Consider the following 6,749-nt stretch of genomic DNA (forward strand, 5'->3'; position numbering starts at 1 on the left):
ATGACAGTTCAAAGCCAGTCTGGTAGAAAATTCTATGAGACTCTTTTCTCCAACAAGCTACTCAGAAAAAGCCAGAGGTGCTGTGGTGCTGTGGTGCTCAAATGGTTGAATGCTATTCTAGATCATAAAGAGGTCCCCTGATACCACCCAGGCCGTAAGTTCAAGACCAAGGATCAGAAAAATCAATAAATTAATCATAAAGAATAGAAAATGCTATAAAATGGTCACTCCCTCAAAGCAGAACCAAGCATTCCATACTGAGCTCTTGCTTCGTAGTGCATCTGGACTCTTAGCAGCAACCCATATAAACACCAGGTACCATGCTCAGAGGCTGGCTTCAATCTCCAAACAGAAACTGGCTTCTCAGTGAATCCTTAGCTGAGGACCACAGCTCCAGGAGTGATGTGAGGACAGTTACATCAAGGCAGAGGCAGCAGCTGCCAAAATGAGCAGGTGTGCAAGGGAGACTGGTCCCAGGGAAAGCAGAAACCAAGGGAAGTCACTGGTGAGTCAAACCTTACAGAGCTTATATTGTGCAGACTTTGGTTGTATGAGAATCATGGAGGAGATTGAAGATCTTTATTACCTGCTTCTATTTTTCTCCTGATCTTGTAAGTTAGAAAGGGATTTATATGTGTTTTTAGACTCGGTGAATGAATGAACTGCATGTTTTTAATATCGTTAGCTTTAACTGAAGCGTTTATGCTTGATTTAGGTTTAAAAGCATGCAGTTAAATGATTCTAGCAAGAGGCTGAGCTCTTGGCTCATAAAAATCACCAAGGGAGGACTCAGTCATGAGGCACAGGGCAAGTGGCATCATGAGAGCTGGAGGCAGAAAGCTGTGGCGCCCCAGTCCTGTCTACAGAACATCTCTTCACATTGTGATAAAGTTTACCTGCATGGGCAAACTCTGATCCCACCTCTGAATCTTCATCTGGTCCTGTCTTCATACTTCTAACAAAGAATGCTGGTTTTCTCTCTCTCTCTCTCTCTGTCTCTCTCTCTCTCATTCTCTTTCGCTCTGTCTCTCTCTGTCTCTCTGTCTCTTACTTACTTTCATTTTTTATTTCATTCATTCTTCCTGTCTTTGCAGAATTGGGACTTGAAGTTGATCTTGTGCTTGCTGAGCAATTCCTGCAACCATCTGAGTCACATTGTCAACCCCTCTTGCTTTATTTTTCAACTAGTGACTTCCTTCTTTCTTTCCTCTGCTACCCTCCAACCACTCTCCTTCAGAATAGCTAGTCTTACAAGTATGACCCACTGCACCTGACAAAAAGATCCTGTTCTTCATATCTGATCATCCTTCACATCTGATCAGATTCCTCTTCCACCATGCACCTGTGATGTCTGACCATTCTTGCCAGTTTTCATCAAGAATTGTGTCAGGTCTGTTGAGATAGAATTACCAGTATACTTTTTCCTTGAAAGCGTTCCCTCCTGACCCTTCTCTGCTGACTGGAAATGAATTCCCACTAGCTCTTGCCCATGTTGCATTAGAGATTGAGTCAAACTTCCATCTGTTACTGCAAGAACACATTACAGTAGTCCCTATTCCTGTCCCAAAGCCTTTGAACAAATATGCCTAGCTGTGCTTTGACAAGTGTCATTTTACAGTTGTATATCATTATTGTATTTCATTGTTTTTCTTGTGCTGGGGATTAAATTCAGAGTTGTGCTTGCTGTAACCTAGGTGTTCTACTCTATGAACCATGCCTCCAGCCACCTCTTGGCCTTGGTTAATTTCAAGACAGTTATTTGCTTTATGCAGGCTGGCATGAATGTCCCTCTTCCTATTGTGCTTCCCAGTGTCATAGGGGTATAACAGGCACATGCCACCTTGCCCAGTCATCATTAAATAGTCTGTCTAACTTGTATGCCCAGGCTGGACTTGAACTATGATACCATAATCTCTACCTGCCAAGTAGCTAGGATGATATAAGCTTGGGCCTATCATTGTTGCCCTGGGACTAACAGCTATATGCCTGTCTTTCCCCTTCTAGCAGAACAATAGGTGAACCTACATCTGCACCAAAGTCTTGATGGTGGCCCCTAGGAGCCTTGAAGCTTTACCTCCAATGGTCTCAGCTTTGCATCACATTTTACCTGGCACCAAGAAGATGGGGAAAAGTCTGTGTAGAGAAGGAAGGTCATGACCTGAGCTTCCTCTCCTAAACCCCATTTCCTGACTTGCACTACAGTTATTTCTGAGAAGGGATTTGACACTCATCACTCTTCTGATTTTGTGCACCAGAACTAGTGCTGAAACTCAGGGTTTGGCCATGTTGCAGGATGGCACTCTAACACTTGAGTTACAGATCCTCTTCTAGCTTTCTGGTTGCTAAAGACAAAAAAGAGTCTCACAGACTTTCCTCAACCAGCTGGCTTTGAGCCATGATCCCTCAGATCTCAGACTCCTAGGTAGCTAGAATTACAGGCATGTGCCCCCTGCCCCCAACACTTCCCAGGCTTACCTCTGCATTCCTCTCTGCCTTGACCAACCTCACATGTAGAATGGTTACGGAGTGACAGCCATCTCTGCACAACTGCTTGTTCCCACTCTCTTCACTACTGTGACAATGCAACCAACATTTGTGAACACACTTGCATGAATGTACGGTTTTATTTCCCTTTGAACATGTAGAATACTATTGACATGCATAACTTTCTGGAAAACTACCAGAATATTTCTATAATAGCTAAGTTGTCCTGTTTTAGTCTTTATTTTTGATCTACTTAATTGATGAAAATAAGATAATTGGAGACTTGTCTGAATTTTCATTTCAGTTTGATCCTTTTGGTTTTCATTTTGGATTGTAACAGTGGTGAGAATATGTATGCTTTTTGTGCTTCTTTTGTTATTTTTACTGAAGTGTGTTAGAGTTGTTCAATAAGAATATTTTATGGAAAATACTAAACTGTATAATCCATTACACAACCTTGTAAAGCTTTCACTTATATAAACTTTTCTACTTTACACTCATGTTATATCTACATTTTTAAGAAATGAATAGAAAAATTGCCACCAATGAAGCAGTGAATTTTCAGTCTCCTTTCACCCAATTGAACTTGATTCATTGGTTTTGGATTATGAGTAATTTCAATTTCATTTATTAGGCATGAAGTTTGGGGAAATGATTTCCCATCCCCTAATGTTGATCAAGGATAGTATAAAATGTGGATAACACCAGTGATCATACAGAATTGTGTTTAAAATTAAATGATACAAGACAGGGTTGATGTTACCAGTCATCCGCTGATTTCTCAATTGAACTCTTTGTATGCTTGAGAAATGACATCTAATCAAAGCTATAGTACTGCAGCCAACACTGTGATATTAAGAAATTGTATATTGAGGTTGTTTATTTCCTAGAGCTGAGCAGTCTTTCACATCTCAAATGTTATATTCAAGTGTTGGATTCAAATGTTTGTCTTCATTCCAGGAAGCTATGTAAAATGACAGAGTTACCTTTCTAGCTTTCTATTACTTAGAATGAGCCTCTGTCCGTATATATATATATATATATGTGTGTGTGTGTGTGTGTGTGTGTGTGTGTGTGTATACACACATCTATATGTGTGTGTATACGTACGTGTATATAAATGTATTGTGTGTTTGTGTGTGTTGTTTTGCTTGTACCTGGGGCTTGAACTCAGAGTACCATCCTTTAGTTTTTCACTCAAGGCTAAAGCTTTATTACTTGTGCCACAGCTCTACTTCTGGCTTGTTGGTAGTTAGAGATGAGCCTCTTGAACTTTCCTGTTCAAGCTGGCTTTGAGCTGTGATCCTCACATCTCAGAATCCTTCATAGCTTGGATTACAAGGTGAAATACTTGCACCTGGCCCATTTTCTTCTATTTTTTAAACTCATTGCTTTTGGAAGCTCTTCCCAAGGCTGCTACTTCTTTGTTCTGTGGGGGTTACAGTCAGAGAGTGTAGAAGGTGGACTTGGTGAATTCTTTTCAATTCCTCCTTTCTCCCCATACACATAATAATGTGGAGTGTTTTCTCATTTATGGGTCCCTAAGGTTTCCATATTTCATTACACTAAAGGAAGGACCCTCAGAAAGTATGGCCATCTTCTCTTCTCCAGATTTTGTCAGGAAGGAGAGGTTCTGATCAACATTACAGAACAGTTCCCTGTGTCTTCATTGTCTCAGAAGACCTCCTGACCACTGCCCTAGTACTTTTCATCAAAGATGGAAAGTGACTTGCTGTTACTTGGCTCTGCTTCAGATCACCCTCTTGTGATTATGTTGTCTCACAGCATAATGAACACTAGGATCCTGCACAGTGACAAGAGATGTGCAAAACAGGTGATGCTGAGGATGTATAGCTGGGGGAAACTCCCAGCTATTGAAGTTTAAGTCTGACACCATCACACCTTAGAGTGCGTTGTCCAGATGCAAAACTTTCATTTAGCAGAAAGGAAACAGAAACTGTCTCTTGCCCACCACCAAATGAAGGGGCAAAGTGCCCAGGATCTTAAGGGTCATCAACTAATCCACACTCTTCTATTATCAATGCACCTGGAAATAATTGTATAATTGTTTTCTTAAGATCATTTCAAGTATGTTTTCCTTTCAGGATTTCTTTTCAGAACTTGGGAAAATTCCTATTTCTTAACCCATGGAATCTTCCCTGGAACTTCAAAGACTTTCAAGACTTGACAAGTGTTGGTCAGGAACATTACAAAAGGATTCTGGAGAATCTGGCCTCAGGTTTCAGTGGTCAACAAAGGCCCTTCCAAATCTGCCTGAGTCTCATTCTGAGTTCCCCAAAGAGAGTAGGGACCTCTCTCAACATTTTTCATGTGGGAAGACCATCCAGATCATCCTCTCTGCAGCCAGAATAGCCACTGCAGCCTCTGTAGTGAGTGGTCATGTGTATGTATGTCTATCACATGGCTCAGGTAGACTAGGGTTTACAGGTATATTTGTTCTATGCCTCATGTTCAGATACTCAGCCCTAACAGTTCACGATATCACTTTATTATTTGTCTTCCTTCTATTCTTCCAAGCACTGAGAACAGTGTAGTCTGTGGATGTGGGAGGATCTACAAACTCTAATGGCTGGTGACCAGGATAATGATGTTGACAATCACCCCAAGGCGCAGGAGGAGCATTGCAGGGAGGAGACTCGTGTTCGGCAGTTGTGCAATGATGCTGCACTAAACAGATAATGTTTCACATATTAGGCAGTGCTTACTGACTACTTGTAGTCAGAGCTCACCCATAAGGCATCTCTGCAGAGAACTTCTGAAAGCCAGGGGACCCTGGAGGCAGACTCTTCCCATCAGGGACACAGCTGCTTCTTTGGCTCAACTGCCATTAAAACTATTATAGAACTCCAGCAGCAGTTGACAACAAAAAAAAAAACAAAGAACACAAAGGCCTGAGTCAGGGAGAAAGAAGAAATAGTGGATATGAGAACTAAGATCTCCGTGATATTGTTTGCAGATTCTTGTGAAAAGACCTGGTCATTTTTAATGAGTTGAAATAAATAGCCAGGTTCCCAGGCAAGCATTCAGGGAACTACTGAGGTTACTGAGACTGGACTGTTTTTGGCCTAAGGAAGGGCAATTTCATAAGATTCAACTTACTTAAGAAGTAAGAATAATAATTTTATTCAAAAATGTATTGATGGAGAGAGAATAGATGCAAAAGTAGAGATAAACCATTGCATATTCATTCTCTTTTTCACATACACACACACACACACACACACACACACACACACACACACACACACAATCTGCCATTCAAGCCATGCCTCCAGTACAGATTTTTTACTTGTTAATTAGAGATGGAATCTCAGAGACTTTTATATCAGGGTTGGCTTTGAACTGTGATCCTCAAGATCTTAGCCTTCTGAGTAGTTAGGATAACAAGCATGACCCACTGGTGTCTGGACAAATCCATCATTACTCTTTCTTGACTTTCAATTTTAAGTCAAGATGAGGAGAAAGAAAAGCATCTTACATGTTTTCTGGAAGTTAAAAATTAAGATAAAACACTGAAGATGAAGATGATGAAACTTAGAACTTTGAAAACATTATATAATTTTTTTTAACAGAAACCAAAATCTTGATTTATTTCATTGGGAAAGTATCATCTGCTTGTTTGAGTTCAAGGGTGGCATCTGGTCCCAACTCTAACCTACAACAGATGTTTAGTGCAATTGAAGAGTGCTCTGTGAAAGGCAAAAATCTTTAAATAAGGTCTGTCTGTCCTCTCTTGTTCCCAAAGCCATACCCTCAGTAGATTCCCTAAGCATTGGTCTGCACTTTCCTGCAGGGTCTCCAAAGCAAGTCAGTTCTCAAGCCCTTCCAGGACATTACTTGCTCATACCTCCTTCCATGTGAGAGGCTTCTGGGTCAGGGGGTCAGAGGTCATGGGTGCTCCCTCTATAGCTTCCTTCTCAGGTTCTTGTCTTATTCTTAAGTATGAGAAGAAGACACAATGCTTGAACTTCAGTGACCCAAGAAAGCAAGATGAGTAAGATCTCTCCCATTTTTTTAAGAAATGGAGTTTCTTATTTCCTCTTGAGTTGCTGTGATTTGGTGGGGTAAGGGAGAGGGGAGCAACCACTGGGAAATAAATGTTAAATACTTTGGAATGAATATATGATTGAATCCAGCACATCTGTTTTTTTTGGGGGGGGGGGTCCGGTCATGGGGCCTGAACTCTGGACCTGGGCGCTGTCCCTCAGCTCTTCAGCTCAAGGCTAGTGCTCTACCACTTGAGC

The sequence above is a fragment of the Dipodomys ordii genome, unplaced genomic scaffold (genome assembly GCF_000151885.1).
Source record: "Dipodomys ordii isolate 6190 unplaced genomic scaffold, Dord_2.0 Scaffold143, whole genome shotgun sequence".
Classification (NCBI taxonomy): Eukaryota; Metazoa; Chordata; class Mammalia; order Rodentia; family Heteromyidae; genus Dipodomys; species Dipodomys ordii.